Consider the following 22,062-nt stretch of genomic DNA (forward strand, 5'->3'; position numbering starts at 1 on the left):
GTAATAGAAAAAAAGCACGATAGGACCTCTTAAATATGAGATCTGGGTCACTATTTTTTTTTAAATGTCCCTTCAGGAGCATTGGGTGGAAGTGACGTTTTGATGTCGCTTCCGCCCTGCAATGATATGGAGACGGGTGGGGGCCATCTTCCCCTCACTCGTCTCCATGTCAGGTTAGGGAGAGGATCAGATCACCTTCGGTAAGCAGCAGAGGGCACCGGAGAGCGGCAGGAGGGGGGACCCTCTCCCGCCGCCGATAAAAGTGATCTCGCGGTGAAACCGCCTCAGAGACCACGTTTATCTTGAAGCGGGCCACCTGCTGAAGAAGAGGATACCGGGGTTATGGTAGCTAGCTGCTACCATAACAATGGTATTCCTCTTCAAAGTAGTGACGTAAAACGACGGCAGGTGGTCCGGAAATGATTAATAAACTGAGGCCAAACTCCAGCTAACACTTTATAAGCAGCAAACAGTCCTTTTGGTATATGGCTCGGTTCACACTGCCGCAACTTGGGATCTGACTTGTGAGACCCCAAGTCGCATGACATGTGAAAATCCCATGATAGTCAGGGAGAGCTGTCTTAATTAGCACTACTGAAATCGCTCCGACTTTAGAAAAGGTTCCTGTACTACTTCAAGGCGACTTCTATCCGACTTGTGCCCATAGACTTTAATGGTCACTGCCAAGTCAGGTCCTCATCTATATTAATGTGATTTGGATCCAATATTACATGAAGATTACCCAGACATTCCCTGATAGTCGCTTCAAAGTCACATCAAAGTAGTACTCGAGTCGCATTGCCAGGAAATCACCTGGTAAAGTCGCACAACTTTCAAGTCACAATTGTGTGAACCGAGCCTTAGGGGAGCCATACATTTTACGATTTTCTGTACAATTTTCTTTAGATTTACCTTCAACTATGTAGTGCCAAGGCCTGCCTAATTGGATACAATTGAAAGTGTTTAGTTTTGACCTCATATTATATGGTTTTTGGTAAATCTAAATGAAAATTGTACAAGAAAACTGAACATGTATGGCCAGCCTTGAGGTTGTACATAAACAATATATCTGATCATTGTAAGCATCCTTGTAGGTGGTAAATCCTTTGTCTCAGCCCGGTAAATGGTACATCACCTGGAGAGCTTGTTGTCCAGCAGATGTAGTGAAAAACAACAGACTTACTAGCAGGATCTTTAGATAAATAGAAGAAACAAAGCCTAAAAAGAAAACTAATGCAGCCACCACATCTAAGAATCTGTGAACTGTAATAAAATAGATGTTTGCTTTTGGGTTTAATACTGCTTTAATATTTCATTTTTATAATATTGCAAGGTGTGCTTCAAACTATTTTTTTCCAGAGTACAATTAAAAAGGAGCTCAGCGAAGAGTTCAAACTTTATATGAATTGTTATAGCTTAGGTAACAATATGAATAATTTGTAGTCCAATTAGATTGCCAAAATCAAAGAAAAAAAAATCTGTTTTTGTAGGTTTACCACAGTAATTGAATTCCATCAATGAGCACTTTCAAAATGAGTGATGTAAAACAAGTTAAGTATATATTAAGAGACAGATCTGGCAGGCTCAGCAGGTGGCTCTTGAATTTGTCAAACGTGCAATGAAACAACATTTGACAGTACCAATAACTTTACTTTCTAAAATGATACCTATACATAATTGTAAAATCGCTTCTTTATTTCATGCATGTGTTGAAAATGTGTACTATTGTTTCACGTTAGATGTCATTTGAATGTAAACCTTTGTTTGTACGTCCCTTGCATTTTTCAACACTGCAGTGTTATTTTACCCTTTTTTTTTTTTGTTGTTCAATTTATTGAAGCTTTTTTTACTTGAGGAAATGTGAAGCTTGGGGCTAAAATCAAATGAGTAACTGCACAGTTTATATTAAATATATCAAAACTCGTACTTGTCTTGTAAATGGAATGCTTTGCAGGGAAACAAAAAACACATTTTAGTGAGATTGTTTTACTGTTGGCCATTGACTAGCCTGGTAAAAAAAAATCAATTCAAAGGTGAGACTGTGCAGAACAGGTATAGTCTTTAAGCAGCAGAAACAATTTATTAAGAAATTGGAACCACTTTTTTTTAATGGGTAAGACTGTAGCAAAATCTTTAATGCTTTTTTATGGTCCTCATCCAGAGAAAACTATTTGGCCATCAGCTAGCCTAAACAGCTAGAGGCTTTATTGAGAGAGGGGGAAGAACAGAGTGGGGAAGCCACATGTGGAACTAATTACTCACGTGGAGGCCATGACAAAGACCATTACTCTAGACTTATCATGGGGGCTTCGTTTTCAGGAAGTGGCTGTAATTACTGCTCAGGTCTAGCAGAGCAGCCTACACACTGCTGGCAATTGCAATACTAGAGGAAAAAGGATGACGGGAAAAAAAAAGGAGACACAGCATTCATCCACAAGATAAAATAGAAAAACATACTGAGAATTAACTCATTCAGTGCAAAAGCATATACTGTACGCGACAGTCCCTTTTTTTTTTTTCTTGCTGGGTTTTATGACTTTTTTAGCTTAAGAAATGTTATAACAGAAAAACAAACCATGTATTTCTTCCTCTCGTATTCATTTCAAACAATGCTAAAAGTTAGGGTCATATCCCTTCACTTTCAGTTGGCTTCACTTTAACTACAGCTTGGATTTATTTATTTATTTTCTAGCACAGCTTTTCCATTCTGGGGCCCACTTCCTGCCTAGCTCTACTTAGAAAAAAAAAACTGGCTGCAAGATGAAATGACTGCTTAACATTACACTAAAACATCTGGTACCATTTTATACACAGACCTATGTCTTTAGCACGAGCAACTCTAGCTGTCTCTCCTCTAGCACAGTGCATACCCAAACCTCCCAAGGGTGACATCATCCCATATATGGACTCTCAGGCCCTGCCCTCCCCCTTTTCCTGGTCCTAAATTCATTGCCAGATCCCCAGTCTGCTGCAAATGTGCCACGTCAAGACTGGAAATCAGAACACTTTCTGTGACTCTGTTTGTCAACGCTGGTAGAATCTGAGGGGTACCAAAAAAAGGAGGACTATTTTTTTTCCGCTTTGCTCTCCAACCTATGGGCAAAACCAGCAAATGGGAAAATGTTACCAAAGAAGACTGAAGGATTTTTTACCATAAACAAAAACGTGAAAATTGGTATTCCGGAGAAAGCCTGCTCCGTCGCCCCAGTGTTCAGACTACCTGTTCAGGACAATGCTGTTGTACAGTAGTCTGCACATTGGTTAGACTGGGCATGGGACAGCAGCGACATGGATTAAAAAGGGGGGACACAGGTTGCTGATGCCACAGAAGGGTGACTTAGTGTTCCTCCTTTCAAGCTTGTTATATGAAGTGTTTCTCTTCGCAGGTTTTGCACATAGGGAAATAGGAAACGCTAAGAAGGGACAGAATGGACAGAAGGACTCCGCAGTGGTGCAGGGAAAGGCATACTGGTAAGGCCTAACGTTGGATGAACCCCTGCCCAGTAACATTACTGGAATTAGATTCATAGTGTCTGCCTGCAGCACCAGTATCATGCCTCTTATCTGCTGCAGCTGGGGAGTCAACTAGATATGACTTTAGCAGACAACTTTTAACAGCAGTGAAGTAAGAAAAGTAAACTGATTAGTAATTAGAAACAAAGGGGCATGTCAAAAAAATTGGACAGAGATCATTTAGTTTTTTGTCTTACTGTTAATTTACTTTTGTTACTTTAGTTGCCATCACTTAGAGACATGCCTGGGTATCTGAGGTTTGTCACTGGACAGTTTTGTCCCAACTTTTTTTTTTATTTTGAATCTTAGTTAATGTTAAAATAAAATTCCATTTTTTTCAAATGTTACAATAATTTTCAATGATCTTTTCTAGTTTGTTGCCTTTTTAAGTTAATATTTTTAGAAAATGTATTTGAAATGCAAGAAAGAAGTGTATATCCCATGATGCATTGTAGTGCGCTATCTTCCTAGGACACTGTTATGCAGTAATAATAACAGGATTTGGAACGCCACCTCTGCAGCAACGTGTCCCTGGAAATTGTATGAAGATGTTGACAACTGAATTTAATGCTTATACAGTACTGTACCTTATTTCAGAAATGTGCTAGAACTTCACATTAACTACGTGCAGTTTTATTTCTCAAGTGTTACTGCACAAAGTTAAAAAAAAAATATTGATTAGTTCAGGAACTTTTTATCTCTGCTGATTCAGCTCTTGCTGTAAAACTACTGGAAACATGAAAACCTACCATGCAATGAATGTATCGCAAACTCCTTTCATCTTTCCAGCAGCATAAAGGTTAGTGTGGGCACTATTAATGATGTTTTCCCAGGGAAATCTTTTGACAACTGCACAAACTGTTATGTCTTGAAGACAGCAGAGCTGTCACAAGAACAGATGGGAAATGGTAAGGGCTGAATCAGTCACAGATAAATTATATTGTCTTGCTATGTAATGTAAACCAAGGTCTGAGTAAGCTCACAAAAACCCTGGTTGTTTGTCCTTTGTATAATACATACTTCATGGGAATATGTTTCCTTCACTACATGCTAGATCTTACATTTTGTGCAACAGATTATAAAATAGTTTAGTTAAAAAAAATGGCAAATATGAAGTTATTTAATATAAGACAAATACAAATTTAATGCAGACTGACTGATAAACTAACCTTTTTATAGCATGGCAACAAACACAAAACAATTAAACATTATTAGCTAACCAATTTGCTCATCACAAAATGTGAAATTTATGACACACAACAGTAGGCCATAATTCTTGTGTTTTAAATTTACTTGAACTTCTTAGTGAAGAAGTAGATATTTTTTATATAAAAGACCCTTCTCACCCACTATGGAAATGGAGAGAAATTCATATGAATAGATGTAAAAAAGCTTTAAGTACAATAATAATTAACTATTTAAGTACAATAACAATTAATCTATTTATGCAGTGATTACTTACTACCCTATTTTGACATCTGATTATATATATATATATATATATATATATATATATATATATATATATATATATATATATATATATATATACACACACATATACATACATACACATACATACCACTAATACAGTATAAACATATACGCACATACACATACACACTACTAATGCAGTAAAAACTGTATATAATGTAAAAACATAATTTACACTGAAATTTAATTCTAGAAAGCTATCTTCTTGGTTCTAGGATTTGGATATAAGTGATTTTTGTACCATACTATAGCAAATAATAATACTAGTATACTAATAAACTAGTACACATACAAGGGTACCTATTTTTTATATATTAATCATCAAAAATAAATTTTACAAAAAATGACAGATTTGTACAGTAAAAAGTTACCATTGCTATGAATAAAACAGGAGCTGTAAAACATTACACACTTGTAACTTCATAAAATGTCATGTATCTTTTTTCATTATAATAGCACATCTAACTGCACAACATCCCATACAGGGATTTAAAAGCTTTAAGCTGGCCATACATTATACAATTTTCTTATTCAATTTCCTTTAGATTTACCTTCAACTATGTAGTGCAAGGGCCTGTCTGACTGCATACACATTGAAAGCCCTTAAGGTTTGACCTCATATTATATGGTTTTGGTAAATCTAAAGGAAAGTCGTACCAGAAAAATGTATAATCTATGGCCAGCCTAAGTGTTATACAACAATTACAGAGAGATATAAAAGTCTACACACATATCTATCTATCTATCTATCTATCTATCTATCTATCTATCTATCTATCTATCTATCTATCTATCTATCTCCCTGCTTCTTTTTTTTTTTACCTACAGCTTTAAATACTTAATATGCCACCCAATCTCCTTTGTTATATTAAGCCTATTAATAGACTTAACTTCTGGCTTACACTTTATAAACCATCAAAATAAATGTTTTTGGACAGGAACCATTCCTTTTAGATAAACATTTTCTCTTCTAAATTATTTTAATATTCACCTTGAATAAACTATTGTGAAACTGTAGCACTCGTAGTGTTATAGTTTTTTTCATAGATTAGCCAAAAATCTAAGAAATCATGGTTATATAATTTAAAATAATGAAAGTAGCTAAAACAAGCATCACATACAAGTGGGCTGGTCTTAGGTTACACAGCCTGCATAATACTAGATAATAATAGATAACAGGCTAACAACAATAAGCAATGGCTCTGGATGAAACTGACTGACAGTTATTACTACTCCTGGCAGTATTAATACATTAAGTTTTTAGATTTTTTTTCAATGATATTAAACTTTTAGAATACCAATTACAATCCTTAAGTAAAGAAAATATATAATATAGTATATATATATATATATATATATATATATATATATATATATATATATATATGTATATATATATATATGGTATATATATATGGTATATATATATATGGTATATATATATATATATATATATATATATATATATATATATATATATATATTAGACAGTTTGTAGTAGTTTCTACACAAATATACACACACATTCATAAAAACATACTTAATACTGAATAAGATAAAGAGGTATTTTTGATCCTCACCTAATTGCTACTAACAATATTTTAACAGACCATGAAAAGGAAACATTTGGGAAGGAGGAAACAATTATACATTTTTTCATTATTTTATTCTTTAAATATCATTGTGCAAAAGACCACAGGCACAAAAAAACAACAACTTTAACTGTAACGGGAAGTCAGCTTTCAAGAGAAAGAAGACTTCCATATGTCTCTCTCATGCTCCCCATCTGTTAACAGGGCCAAAGAGCTTCCTGTCTGGAGCTGGCCTTCTAGACCATTATAAAGATGTTTATACAAAGAGAGAAAAAAAACTTCAGGTAACTACTCTTATTAACACAGCAGGCAGACCACACACAGTGTGAAGAAAATACATTTGCTATGAAAAAGAAGGAAAACAAATAAATCATATGCTACACAAATAAACACTGAAACCGTCTAAATGATGAACATTTGTATACAGTTAAACCAGCACATGGAAAATGGACATACTCTGCCTACTTATCTTGTGCCATGCCCATAATTTATTTAACAGATGTATGGGCAGCTTGACACAATTGATACGTAGGTACAGTTACTAAATGGAGGAAACATGCCGTGAAACATGGTGACTATTAAAAAATCGCTACTATTCAGTGTAATGCTTGCAATTATATTTTTTTCCCAAAAATAATAATCTATTTTTTTTTTATTTTTTTTTTTTTAACTAATCTTGCTTGTATTGACTGATTTTTCAACTATTGTAGACTAAAGCATTTCTAATTTTACACTATAGCTAGTACAAATACCGAGAATGCCACCTTAGCCTGTTAATGCTAACATGACTACTCTCTACATTTCACACCATATTGCAGAAAATATTTAAACAATTGCATGTGTACGAGCCTAAAAACAGTACAAAATATAATCAGTTATTCCTCTATATTTCAATCTAATAACCTTGATATAATTTAATATAGAATTCTTAACACTGTCATATTACAGTAGCATGCAACAAGGTCAAACCATATATATCTATATATTTAGATATCTATATCTAGATAGATAGATATAGATAGATAGATAGATAGATAGATAGATAGATAGATAGATAGATAGATAGATAGATAGATAGATCGATCTTTACCTATATACATACATACATGCATATATTGTATATGAATTTATAATATATCACAGAGTATGTTTTTTTACTCTCTGTTGCTACTAAACATTTAAAATACAGACATTTCTTTTTTTTCCAGATTTTGCAAGCATAAAACTGCTTTAAAAGGTTATTGGTATACGCTTACAAACAGTGAACACCAATAACACTTATTTGCATACATATATATACACACACTATACACACACATATAGACACACATTATTATAGATATATTAACACAGGTATACTGTATGTTTGCCTTATCCAATAATAATAAATATTTATTTGTATGTATTTATTTCAGCTTTTCCCATGTTCATATCCAAAGTAAATTTCTGATTTCAATAAATAGTAAATTGTAAGTACATTGAACGAGAGCTTTGTGGTGCTGTATGTTTAAGGACAAGCCGACATATTCAATATTGGATTATCTGTAATTACATGTATTTTATGGAATAGAATAAAGCATAATGAACAGTTGCAAACTGTAATGATTGTAATTTTATGTCTTGAACCGTATATTCTTTTGTACAACCATGTTCACCTTGCATACAACAAAATCCAAAGGAGATGCAGGCTCCTTCTTATCAGCCTGTGCCGATGGAATCGTGGGATTGGCTGGAAGGAGTTGTCATGTGTCTGCCTGTCTACACTTGCTGTGCAGAACATCCTCTCACCTGTACAGCAGGCACAGACAGGCAGTCACATGACAACCCAGCCTGAGTGACTACCAGCCAATGGCAGCGCAGCTCTGGAAATCTATAGCAACCACATCTTGAGATACAGTACCACAGCATCAGCTGCATCTACGGCATAGCAACGATTGGTTTTAATCTGTCGACGGAAAAATAACATGTACTTGACCTTTTTCCTAGTTCTAATGCATTTCCTATATGGTCTCGTGAGATCTGAGCTGAATAGTTTAAACAGAGGCCAGCAATAAAAACAAATTTTCTGATGTTGTTGCACTGCTTTGTTAGATGTTACTGTATTGGATGTAATGTATTATACACGTTCTAAGCCGCATTTGAAAGTTATTTTTATCCATTGCTAAAAATCCAGAAAAGCAGAACTGGATAGAATAGAAAGGGTTTTGTAACAGCTATTAGCTTTGTAAAGCTATTTTTTTTAGTAGTGCTAGTCTTTAAATTCACCATATTGTTCTATGCTAGTTAGTCTTAGTTTTATAGGATAAGTTCACCTTTTTTGAAAAAAAAATAAATGCATATCTTTTTGCAGGTAAAAAAATATGCATTTATTATTATTTTTTTTTTACTCTGCAGCCTTTAAAGCATTGCACCCGCCATTAGCAGATTGTGGGTACAATGCCTGGATCCTGCATAATCTCAGTAAGCTGTCTGCCCATACCTCTGATACAGGCAGGCAGTTACTGAATGGCAGGAAGATCAATGAACTACGAGTGCTCACCAGCGCCCCCTCACAGTTCATTGAGAATTACAAGCTGTAAGCTGCAATGGGTGACGGTACCTGTAGTCTAATTAATTCACAGGAAACTGCTCCTCCCACATGGCCACACTATTTTCAAAATGTGACAGTGGGTACAGAAGGAAGATCCTCACCCACTGTCACAAAGCAGGGAGCACTGGTGGAGGGAGGTTGCTGCATAAGAGCATGTTACATGCTGCACCCTAAATATGAGTGTAACATGTCCCTAAAGATGAACTTAGCCTTTAAGGTCTTTTGCTTTCATTTGTCTATGCTTCTAGTGTGGCTTCTGAATAGACTTGCATTGATCCTTTAGCAAACTTTAGATACTGCAAATACATTTAATATTTGCACACAGTACACCTCATTCACACTGGCATTGTCAAGCCTATGTTTATATGCATTTAGATAACATTTCTAAACACATATAAATACATGTAATGTTTTTTTGATGATGCCATTCAGCTTCCAGGTCTTATTTCCAAAGCCTAATTGAACAAGCTGAAGTTAGAAGCTGATTAGCTACCATGCACGGCTGCACCAGATTCGGATTGCACCAGTTTTAGTAAATCCCTCCCTGTACATTTATCTGTATTTAGGTGTTCAGTTTAGCTGCTTTTAAAATAGGATTATGTGCAGCCAGGATCCAATTAGAAACTCTAAATGTATGTAAATGCTGGTAAACGTGACTAAACGTGTCTAAAGGACCTAAACGTGGCTAAACCAGCTATAAAGCAGCAACATCTAAATGCAGGAAAAAGTGGTCTGGAGGCATAAAAGCTATTTATACTTCCCAGATAACTTCTATTGCATTTAGAAAAGCTAAACCCAGAAGTGCTGGTGTGAATGACACCTTAGCTAAAAGGTGAGTCCACACATTTTATTTCCCTAAAGTACTAGTGGGAGGAAAATTCCATTTTAATGGCTCCATCTTCATAATGTCAGAACATGAGCTGCCAGGTCTATCGAACCACTGCAAATGGTCACATTCCCCCACTGGCTAATTAGCTTAGTCAAACTACGAAAAAGCAGTAGCATTACGTCGTCTCCTGTTGCAGACGTTGGAGCCAGAATCCGATGACCTAAGAATTGCACTGGGGAGATCTTTCCAGTGGAATCACCAAAAGGTGCAAAAAGGCAGTGGAAGAGTAAGTCTACCCCATCCACCCTTCAATCCCTGATAACTCAAGAATGAAAAGAAAGAAAGCCAACCTTTTAATGCCAATTAAAACTGTTATACCACTAATAGAATGAAATACTACTAGAAGATGATCTTATACTTATACGTGATCTACAAAGCCAACCCAAGACCTAGCCATAAATTATCTATCTTTGCAAACTGTGCTTGTCGCTGTGAACGTCGTGAACTGTGGAGAAAACTTTGATGGTTTTGAAAATATTTATATAATAGAACAGTAGGAAATACATGATATAAATGAATTAAATGACATTCACAATACCAAGATGAACAATCAGAACTTATTTTATATATAAAAAATTGTTATAACAAAGGTATAACTCATGAATGAATGAGTGTGCGACCGTCTGAGTTGGAAAGTAATTGAAAGTGAGTGACTGTGTAAATAAATTATTATTGTGAATAAAATCTAAAAAAAAAAAAAAAGAATAAACATAATAATCCTTACATTTGTAACATAAAGATCTGCAAGACAACACTCCTAAGGTGCAGCTTTCCAGCAAAGAGAGGGTTAATGTAAGAAAGAAAGCCGAAGCAAGCAGAGAGCCTCCTTAATTGGGCTCATTCCAGTGGTGAGGGTTATGAGCGACAGCTAAAGCATAACAGAGCCTTTATTTTCATGGCTCTTTGGGGGCCCTCTGTTTGCAGAAAGGGTAACAAACGCTACACACCAGATGGTCTCGTTTTCAAATTCCAACTGGAAAACTCACGACATCATGTAAATGTATTCCAGATAAATGCAGACATTTTATTTTTTCATTTAAAAAAAACAATGCATAGAGAATGCTTGGGGATAAATCTGTGTGGCCTTTAGGAATTAAGAAGGAATTTTCTCCCACATCCAATTTGGCCGAGCATAGCTATTTAATTATGTTAGTGTTTAGATTTAAAACATAGTTAAGCAAGCAGTGAGCTCTATGCTGCAAATACTGTAAATCTTGCTTAATACATTTTTAAAGAGGGAAAACCTTTTTCCTTTTAGAATTTTTTTTTTTTGCACAATAAAGGCAAATTACATAACGAGTAATACATACTGCATTATTGCTTGTGACGCAGAGCAATATACCAATTTATAACTATGGTATTTCAAACGCACACAAAATAAGTGCCTTAAGCAAATCAGAACATACTTTACTATTTAATCCTTATAATCAAGTTAACTGTTGTTAAGTCTGAGCAGAGGTGGTCTGTAAAAAGAAGAATCAGCGCTACCCCACTGCACCAAGCCAGCGGTAAGCGTAACATCACGGAGGTCTTTCTGATATTTACTGGCTGACACAATTTCTGCTCCCTAGGTTTAAGAAGCTACACTATGCAATCTCCAGGGAATAGGAAAACAACTTGGAAAGGAAAAGGACAACTTCCTTTTTTATTTAAGTCAGGGAATGGGTCACATACACGACTGGAGCATAAGTAATCACACACGTGTTACAAAGGTCGTAGCATTGAGATGCAAAGCAAATATACTGGAGTGCTGTCTCTATCAGCTATATTTTCCAGTTAGCACGTATCCAGTTAGTTGGTAGTTTAATGGTAACTCAATTATCACATTAATGAGTAGTATTTCTCCAAAATGCTCCACAAATGTTAACTACATTGCACTGGTGGTTGGATTTACAAAAACTGGAGAGTGCAAAATCAGGTGCAGCTCTGCATAGAAACCAATCAGCTTCCAGGTTTTATTGTTAAAGCTTAATTGAAAAAGCTGAAAGGATAAGTTCACCTTTTAACAAAAAATAAAAGCACATTTTTTTTGCAGGTAAAAAAATGTACATTTATTATTTTTTGCTTCTAGAGCCTCTAAAGCATTGCTGATCGCTGCTGCCATGCAGGTCTCTTGCAGACTGTCAGTGTATCTGTGTGTATCCCATACAGGCAAGCAGATACAATCTGACAGGAAGAGAGAACGAACTACCACAGTGCTCCACAATGCCGTGGTGGTTCATTGAAAACCACAAGCTGACAACCACATAGGCTGCCGGACCTTGTCGTTTTCCATTCACAGAATACTACGGAGCCCCACTCAGCCATGTTTTTTTTTTAACTTGTGACAGCTAGCGTGGGGGGGTAATATTTCCGCTAGCTGTCAGATCGGGGAATAGGAGGGGGCAGTCTGGTTGTTTGAATATGGGTGTAATATGTAACATGTTACTAAAGGAAAACTTATCCTTGAAGTTAGAAGCTGATTGGCTACCATGCACAGGTGCACCAGATTTTGCACCCCTGTGCGGTGTTGACTCAGAAATATGATATGTCGTTTCCACCTAGAAACCATTTTTACTGTAATTATGCAAGATGCAGTACATTCAAGTGTCAGATTGGTATGTAGAATATACCCCATACTCTGAAGTCATATAGGGGACTTTTACTGTGTTTTGTTAGCTGACTACAGAAAGACTTCCCCCCAAAAATTCCAAAATAAAGAATGACAAAAAATCTTACCTACTTATCTGTAAAACTTTCCCTTATGTACAGACAATAAATACTCATACACATGTTGGGTAAGCGCATCAATGAAGAAAAAGCTCAATGCCTAGTAGCAAGGATGTAGCTTTAACCATTTGCAGACCGCCCACCGTACATACAGTGCCTTGCAAAAGTATTCACCCCCCTTGGCTTTTTACCTATTTTGTTACATTATAGCCTTTAGATTAATTTTTTTTTTTTTTTATCTGAATTATATGTGATGGATCAGAACACAATAGTCCAAGTTGGTGAAGTAAAATTAGAAAAATATATACATAAAACTATTTTTCAGAGGAAAAAAATGATAATTGGCATGTGCGTATGTATTTACCCCCTTTGTTATGAAGCCCATAAAAAGCTCTGGTGCAACCAATTACCTTCAGAAGTCACATAAAGTGTCACATGATCTGTCATTACATATACACACCTATTTGAGAGGCCCAAGAGGCTGCAACACCTAAACAAGAGGCACCACTAACCAAACACTGCCATGAAGACCAAGGAACTCTCCAAACAAGTAAGGGACAATGTTGTTGAGAAGTACAAGTCAGGGTTAGGTTATAAAAAAATATCCAGATCTTTGATGATCCCTAGGAGCACCATCAAATCTATCATAACCAAATGGAAAGAACATGGCACAACAGCAAACCTGCCAAGAGACGGCCGCACACCAAAACTCAGGCAAGGAGGGCATTAATCAGAGAGGCAGCACAGAGACCTAAGGTAACCCTGGAGGAGCTGCAGAGTTCTGTATTTAGCACCACCCACCTTTCCTTCAACTCTGACCAGTTTCCCAGTCCCGACTGCTGAAAAACATCCCCACAGCATGATGCTGCCACCACCATGTTTCACTGTGGGGATGTTTTTCAGCAGTCAGGACTGGGAAACTGGTCAGAGTTGAAGGAAAGATGGATGGTACTAAATACAGGGATATTCTTGAGAAAAATTCTTGAGAAATACCTGTACCACTGTGTGATTTGAGGCTAGGACAGAGGTTCACCTTCCAGCAGGACAATGACCCCAAACACACTGCTAAAGCAACACTTAAGTGGTTTAAGGGGAAACATGTAAATGTGTTGGAATGGCCTAGTAAAAGCTCAGACCTCAATCCAATAGAAAACCTGTGGTCAGACTTAAAGATTGCTGTTCACAAGCACAAACCATCCAACTTGAAGAGCAGTTTTCCAAGGAGGAATGAGCAAAAATTCCAGTGGTAAGATGTGGCAAGCTCATAGAGACTTATCCAAAGCGACTTGGAGCTGTGATAGCCGCAAAAGGTGGCTCTACAAAGTATTGACTTTGGGGGGGTAATAGTTATGCACATTTAATTTTTCTGTTATTTTATCCTATTTGTTGTTTGCTTAAAAAAACATCTTCAAAGTTGTGGGCATGTTCTGTAAATTTAATGATGCAAATCCTCAAACAATCCATGTTAATTCCAGGTTGTGAGGCAACAAAACACGAAAAATGCCAAGGGGGTGAATACTTTTGCAAGGCACTGTATACTGCGTAATCTCACACTTTCAAGTCTGGGGCGTGCGCCACCGGCGACCCGCCCCTGCTGTGATCACACAAAGCAGGAGCCCAGCAGCAGGTATACCGCGGACTAGATGTTTGCCTGCACCCGCCGATTAGACAGTTCACTGGCAGAACGGCAATCTTACCAACCATTGAAATGAAACACCTTTTCATAAAAATCCAGCAATTCCACTGGAGGTCACACAGAGATTCGCTCAGCGAATGCTTGCTATTGCTTGCTGAGTATCGTTGCAATAGGGCAGCCCCGAAGAAGCTCCAAAACCTTTTGGCGTGGCGCAGTGTTTCACCACATGTTTTGGCGCATTTGTAGCGTGTTTGATGCACATTAAAATTGCATGGCAAGCATGCATGTTTTACTCGTTCTTGGAGTGCTATTAAAAGTTAATGGCACCGCAAGCGCGATGCGTGTTTGCAGCCCAGTTAGCTTTGTCACACATTCCAGAGACGCCACATGTTAATGGAACCTAAGGAAGTAGTTACAGCCTATGTGGCCTCTTCTAATGCTACTGCACTTCAGAAACATAGGGTTGCTGGAAAATTAAGGGTATTGACTGGCTAATGACTACATACCAGCTACCCCAATGGATGAGATTTAGATACCTACAACTCAAGCATGCGGCTAGGGCCCAGTTCCCTCAAAAACCCCTCCTTCAAGCCGATCCCATCAAGGAACTCCTAACTCCTGGGGACCTTACTAAACCTCTCTCTACCTATATAGTGCACTCCTAGGCAAAGACTCCCCCAAGATAGAGAAACTTTGGGAAATATGGCATAGAGACATACCATCACTAGATAAAGAGGGATGGGAGGACTGTCTTGACTACGGCCCTAAGCTAGTAATAGCACCTAAAGATAAACTAATTCAGGTTAAATTCCTCCACAGGATCTACTATACTCCTCAGAGACTCCATCGTATCTTCCCAGATAGAGACCCCATATGCCCCAAAAGCAAGACTCAAATTGGTACTTTCTTCCATATGTTCTGGGACTGTCCCATCATAACGACCTACTGGGCAGCGGTATTTAGCAAAATCAATTCTGGGTTGCAAATGTCCATTCTAGCCTCACCTGAACTTGCCCTATTGGGGGTTCATGATGATGAGCAATGATCTCACCATCTTACACTGCTCATTTCCTATCTTCTATTCTATGCCAAAAAGGAAATTCTCCTAAAATGGATTGACTCCTCCCCCCATCTCTACCCACATGGGAAGCACAGATCGAGGCAGCCATGCCCATGTATAGGATCACATATGTGAACCGGGGCTGTCCATGGAAATTTGAGAAGGTATGGGCTCCATGGATATTCTCCTAATACCCTCCGATACTGTATCTATAAGGTTACTGGGGGGGGGGGGAATGAGAATACGGATGTTAGGGGACTTATTCTCCTTAATGTATTAGTACTTACTGCACTATGATCTGTACCATGCCCACAACAGTCTGATTTATTTAAGTAATTATGTCTACTTCATGTGTAGTGTTGTGCACTGTGTCAACTGGTATACTGTAAATTAACCCTTTTATGACAATAAAGCACCTTTGTTTGTTAAAAAAAAAAAAAACTCTCCATTCTTCTGAAGAACGATCCGTGTTCGGATCACCTTTCAGAGGCAATTGACAGGTGGTGAGGAGGCAATATTATGCCTTCTCACCACCTGTTTTAGGCTCATTTTTGCTGAACAACTGCTCCACGTTTGCAGTGAGTTTGCAGCATTTCCCCATTTGCTTGAATAGGTTGTGTTCAGCAGGCTTGCTGCCCACCAATGGCAATATTTTGGATAGGTGAAGGGAACCATAACAACTGCTACATGTGAACACCACCAACCGCTGCCATTGCAGCTCAAGGAGGACAGTTGGGGGCGCTAAAACACATCTCAACCAAGGGGTTTTAACACCCCACCAACCACACATCTAAGCTTAAGCTAAGGACCCATTCACACCTAATGCAGCGGGATGCAGTTGGATGCATTTTAGTCTGCTCCAACTGCATAGATCGTCCAAAAGCATGGTAATCCTATGGGAATAGTTCACATTATTGCAGTGCAGTGCAGTGCAGTGCTATGTTTTTCTGCACCGCAAACATGCAAAAAACGCATGCAAATGCACTGCAACGCATCACAGTGCACATAGAAGCCCAGGAAAGAAAAAAGAAGGAAGTGACCTCACAGGACAAATGCTGATAGAAAAACATGTGTCAACTGGATGTAGATGCGCATATCAAATCCATGCATACATGCAAGGTAAAAATGCGCAGTAGATGTGCAAATTCTAGAGTGAGTGGGCCCTTACTCATTTAAAATTTCTGCAAAAGAAGTAGCCTGTATTGCCTTTCATATCCAATCAGATGTCTCTTCATTATCCAAATGCAGTACTGCAAAAAAAGAAACAAAGAATCTGGGTGGCTGCTATGAGTACGCAGTTTATGTTAGTGACCTTTTTCATAAATGACTTGTACTGTAACATTCTTATTTTCAGCACACAGGGTCCATGCTTGCAAGCACTCCCATCTATGACTAGTCCTATGTAATGCAGTTCTCGGAAACAGTGCTTTTAAAAGCCAACATTATTCATTGTCTGCATGGTGACATACAATACACTGTCTCTGGAAAAGCTGCAGGAATACTCAGATGATGCTCATGAGTACAACCTCTAATTGTGCGGAACTCTGTTAAACTAAAATAGGAGCGGTAAGAGCAGTGTGAGGGAGGAGAGGTTATTTTTAAATTTAGTTTACTATATTTTACACACAGTTCTACAAACTATGGAAAGATGTCTAATCAGAATAAAACAGCGGACTGCACTCTCTGGGATAATAGACTCCACACCTGTGGTATGTATTTAGAGAAGACGTTTGCATAGAGCACAAACTGTCTTCTTTTGAAACTGTCTCTTTGGCCTTTTACCAATAACTAGCCGGAAATTCAGCTGTCATCATCATTATTAATGCTTCATCTACTGTTTTTAAAGAGGAAAAGAGTTTATGGAAAACACACCATTTAAAATGTTGAAATTGTCTTGTATATGTATATGTATATATACTGTATATACACTGCTCAAAAAATTAAAGGAACACTCAGATCTCAATGGGGAAAAATATCATGCTGGATATCTATACTGATATGGACTGGGTAGTGTGTTAGGAACGAAAGGATGCCACATAGTTTGATGGAAATGAAAATTATAAACCTACAGAGAGGACTGAATGCAAAGACACCCCTAAAATCAAAGTGAAAAAATGATGCAGCAGGCTAGTCCATTTTGCTGAAATTTCACGGCAGCAACTCAAGATGGTACTTAGTAGTTTGTGGCCCCTATGTATTTATATGCATGCCTGACAACACCAGGGCATACTCCTAATGAGACGATGGATGGTGTCCTGGGGTATTTCCTCCCAGATCTGGACCAGGATATCACTGAGCTCCTGAACAGACTGAGGTGCAACCTGGCGGCATCAGGTGGACTGACAAATAGGGGTTGATTTACTAAAGAGAAAAAGACTGTGCACTTTGCAAAATGCAGTTGCCCTCTTCAAGAGCAGTTGCTTCAGTAATTGGTAAATGAGCAGAAGCTCTGCTGACTTCTATCATCCAATCACGTGCAAGCAAAAATGCAGTTTTTTTCATTTTCTGTGCACGGGATTGGGTACTCTTTGCAAAGTGAAGCCTTACCTCATTTACTAAGCTCTGGAGTAATTGCACTTGCACAGGGCAACTGCACTCTGCAAAGTGCACAGTTTTTTTGCCTTTAGTAAATCAACCCCATAATGTCACAGCGGCGTTCTATTGGATTTAGGTCAGGTGAGCATGAGGGCCATTCAATAGTATCAATTCCCTTATCCTTCAGGAACTGGATGCATACTCTCGCCACATGAGGCCGGGCATTGTTGTGTACCAGGAGGAACCCAGGACCCACTGAGCCAGCATAAGGTCTGACAATGGGTCCAAGGATTTCATCCCGATACCTAATGGCAATCAGAGTGCCATTGTCTAGCCTGTAGAGGTCTGTGCGTCCCTCCATGGATATGCTACCTCAGACCATCACTGACCCACCACCAAATCGGTCATGCTGAATGATGTTACAGGCAGCATAACGTACTCCACGGCTTCTCTCGACCCTTACACGTCTGTCACATGTGCTCAGAGTGAACATGCTCTCATCTGTGAAAAGCACAGGGCACCAGTGCCAGACTCGCCAATTCTGGTGTTCAATGGCAAATGCCAATCGAGCTCCACAGTGCTGAGTAGTGAGCACAGGGCCCAATAGAGGATGTTGGGCCCTCAGGCCACCCTCCTGAAGTCTGTTTCTGATTGTTTGGTCAGAGATATTCACACCAGTGGCCTGCTGGAGGTCATTTTGTTGGGCGCTGGTAGTGCTCATCCTGTTTCTCCTTGCACAAAGGAACAGATAACAGTCCTGCTGGTGGGTTAAGGACCTTCTAGGGTCCTGTCCAGTTCTCTTAGAGTAACTGCCTGTTTCCTGGAATATCCTCCATGCTCTTGAGACTGTGCTGGGGGACACAGCAAGCCTTCTGGCAATGGCACGTTTTGATGTGCCATCCAGGAGGAGTGGGACTGCCTCAACCTGTAAAACCATTCCTATTTGGGGGTCGTCTCATTGTTGCCCATCTAGTATACCTATTCTTCATTTCATTAACGCCAAAGCAGCTGAAACCGATTAACAACCCCCTGTGCTACTTAGCTAACCAGATCAATATGACAGGAGTTTAATTGACTTGATGCTATACTCTGATTAAAAAGTATTCCTTTAATTTTTTTGAATAGTGTATATATAGAGAGAGAGAGAGAGAGAGAAAGAGAAAGAGAGAAAGAAAGAGAGAGGGAAAGAGAGAGAGAAAAGAGATAGACCAGTCAGGAAATACTGTTCCAGGGCTTGTGGCCTACTTTTATTTAAAGGAAAAGTTCAAATGTAACTTACAGCGTTACCCTTGCAGGGTTTTCCAACACCACAAAACACAAAAGCAAAGTGACAATATAAGCCACCTGGCTTCCTCTTGCAGTATCACCACTCCATACTTCCCAACTTTCTGAGATGCGAATAAGGGACACCTATTAGCAAAAGTATGCAGGCATATGACACACCCCTGTTTAGCCCCCTTAACGGAGAATTATACAAAAAAAAAAATAGTTAAACCCACAAGTTTTTTATTTTTTTACCACTACTATTCCTTTATACTGGCTTTTGACATTTACAAATGCAGCAATTTAGAAATTGGATGAAAGGTTTAGGACTGTGAAACACTTTTTGAAACATAAAAAGTGCCATTTTTATACAACTACATAGATCAGACCAAAATGAGGGACAAATTAGGAGGAAAGAGGGACAGAAGGACTTTGTTTCCCCCAGGGCGAACATGCCGAGCTGCGCCCCCCCCCCCCTAGTAGAGGTCAAGATTGGATAAATTGCAAAGTACAGTGATCAGGAGCAGCGTGTACAGTGTGCAGGAGTTAGGAGAGGAAAACATACAGAGTGCAGAGGTAAGGTGTATGTACAGTAATATACAATGTACAGGAGTCAAGAGCAGTAAACTGCAGAGTACAGAGACCAGGAGTATATACAACCTAGTGCATAGCAGTACCCCTATAAGTTATATCAAATTTAGTGTATGTGTATTTATCAAATATGACCAAGTGAATTATATATATCACATGAATATGGAACCAAAATAAAACCAAATATGGAACCAGTACTGCAAACAAAATTGTGAGGGGGCGAATCCCAGACTCCCGGTGCTATAGGTAGAATACCAAAACATATAATGCGAACAACTCATAAATATTCAATTACATATGACATGTATGTGGGACCAAATTCCCTGTGCTGCAAAAACATTTTGTGAGGGAGTTAAGACCACACTCCTGGTACTGTAAATAAAAAATGTAAAATACTATAACATATAACGTGAATAACTCCCAACTATTCAAATAACCCCTAGTCAAATTCTTATGGTTCATTTTTACACAATTTGGTTTTGGAGTTACTACCAAACTCCCAGTGCTGCAAATCAAACACAAGTACTATTAAAGTGCACTATATACAAACAGTCCACTAGAGAGCAAGTGCTCTTGTGCACATTGCTAGATCGAGATGAGGCTCAAGCAAGTGGCTGACAGATTCCTCCATCCACACAAGTGGGTTGGGTGTGGGAATCCCCCCTCACTGGGACAATGTTTTCTGACAGCAAAGACTCTCCCCTATCAGAATACACTGATCAGCACTGCAAACAGCTAATTGAACAAGGATTTCCACCAGAAGTGGATATAACAATCGGTTTCTGTCTAACAGAGAGGGTTACACACCGATCAAAAATTCAGCCCCTGCTGAATTCTGATCTGTGTACTCAGTTTTACCTTGTTCTTTGCTTTAGCGGGCTCTCTGCAGTTCTGTTACTGGTCCCCTGCAGCTCCTGTGTCAGCCTCCACTTTGGACCATACAGGGTTAATCTTCCTCTATATGTGATAGGCAGGAGGAGAGCACTGGAGCTGGCTGAAGCATAGATTCAAGTGTAAAAAAAAAAAAAAAAAAAGACTATACAGTACCCACCTTCTCCCCCCTCCCCCACACTGCAATAGTGGACTTTCTTGAAGTTGGGCTGGGATAAGAAATCACATCCTTTGCTGTGTAATGCTTATATTCTTGAACAGGTTAGGAATTAGTGGGACATTTCAGGTGCTACATAGATGTATTCCACATACACATTATATCTTATTAAAAATCATTCTTTTTAGAAGATATAATGTGTATGTGGATTACATATATGTAGAACCTGAAATGTCACACTAATGCCTAACCTGTTCAAGAATTACTTTTACTTTCACTTTCAATAAACCTGCACTGAAAAGTACAGGGCATGTTTATAATCACAGTGTGGAATGCAGAGCAGTCAGCACCCACAGTAGAAGAGGATCCAGTCTGTCATCCCTGATTTACACATCTGCACTCTGCCCCGGAGGAGCGCTCTGCTGTATGCTGGGCGGGAACCAAAGATCGATGCTGCAATGTGAGGTTCTTTTCCTGCTCCGCCCACATGCACTTTCACTGGGACTGTACCAGCTCCGATCCAGGGGGGGAGACTCATAGGAACTCAAGAAGGGAGCTTGGAAAAGGGTGCACTGAGTGAGCAGGAGCGCATAATCCTTGATTTAGGCAGGCAACAGGGGCATACAAGTTTTACAGCTACATTTTGTGGACAGATTTTTCTGCTCACAACCTAGCGCCCCCTCCCACATTGCGCCCAGGGCAGAAGCCCCGCCCATCCACCCCTTGTACCGGCCCTGCATCATACTATGCCATTTGCTTAACAAATACAACTTGTTAAGTCCATGTAAAATGAACCATTTTGAAGTTTATATTAACTGAAAATCCCCTTAAAGGATACAGCACGATGCCTGGGATTTTAATCCTTTTTAATAATGTTTTCACATTTAAGTGGTGTCAGAAGGTGTTACTAGGCCCAGACACTCTCTACTTTTTCTTATTTTAGTATTGAAGATTTCCCTGGTCTGATGAGAGCTGCAATGCTAGGAAAGATCTCTGGACATCACAAGAATTGGATAAAAATTCAATTCTATCAAACAATCCTCCAAAAACCTGATAGCTGGCAGTGTGTCTATTTTTGTTACTAATTATAATCAGATTATTCAAGTGTGTGCTATCTTTATTGTGATTTTTTTAATGACCAA

At 38.5% G+C, this 22,062-nt stretch overlaps 1 protein-coding gene across 1 annotated transcript in view; it reads right to left on the reverse strand.

Moving 5' to 3' along the window:
• DNM3 (dynamin 3) overlaps positions 1-22,062 on the reverse strand; it is a 572,551-nt gene that overhangs the window by 415,856 nt on the left and 134,633 nt on the right. The window lies entirely within an intron of this gene.

Source organism: Aquarana catesbeiana, linkage group LG07 (assembly GCF_042186555.1).
Source record: "Aquarana catesbeiana isolate 2022-GZ linkage group LG07, ASM4218655v1, whole genome shotgun sequence".
In the NCBI taxonomy this organism is placed as follows: domain Eukaryota; kingdom Metazoa; phylum Chordata; class Amphibia; order Anura; family Ranidae; genus Aquarana; species Aquarana catesbeiana.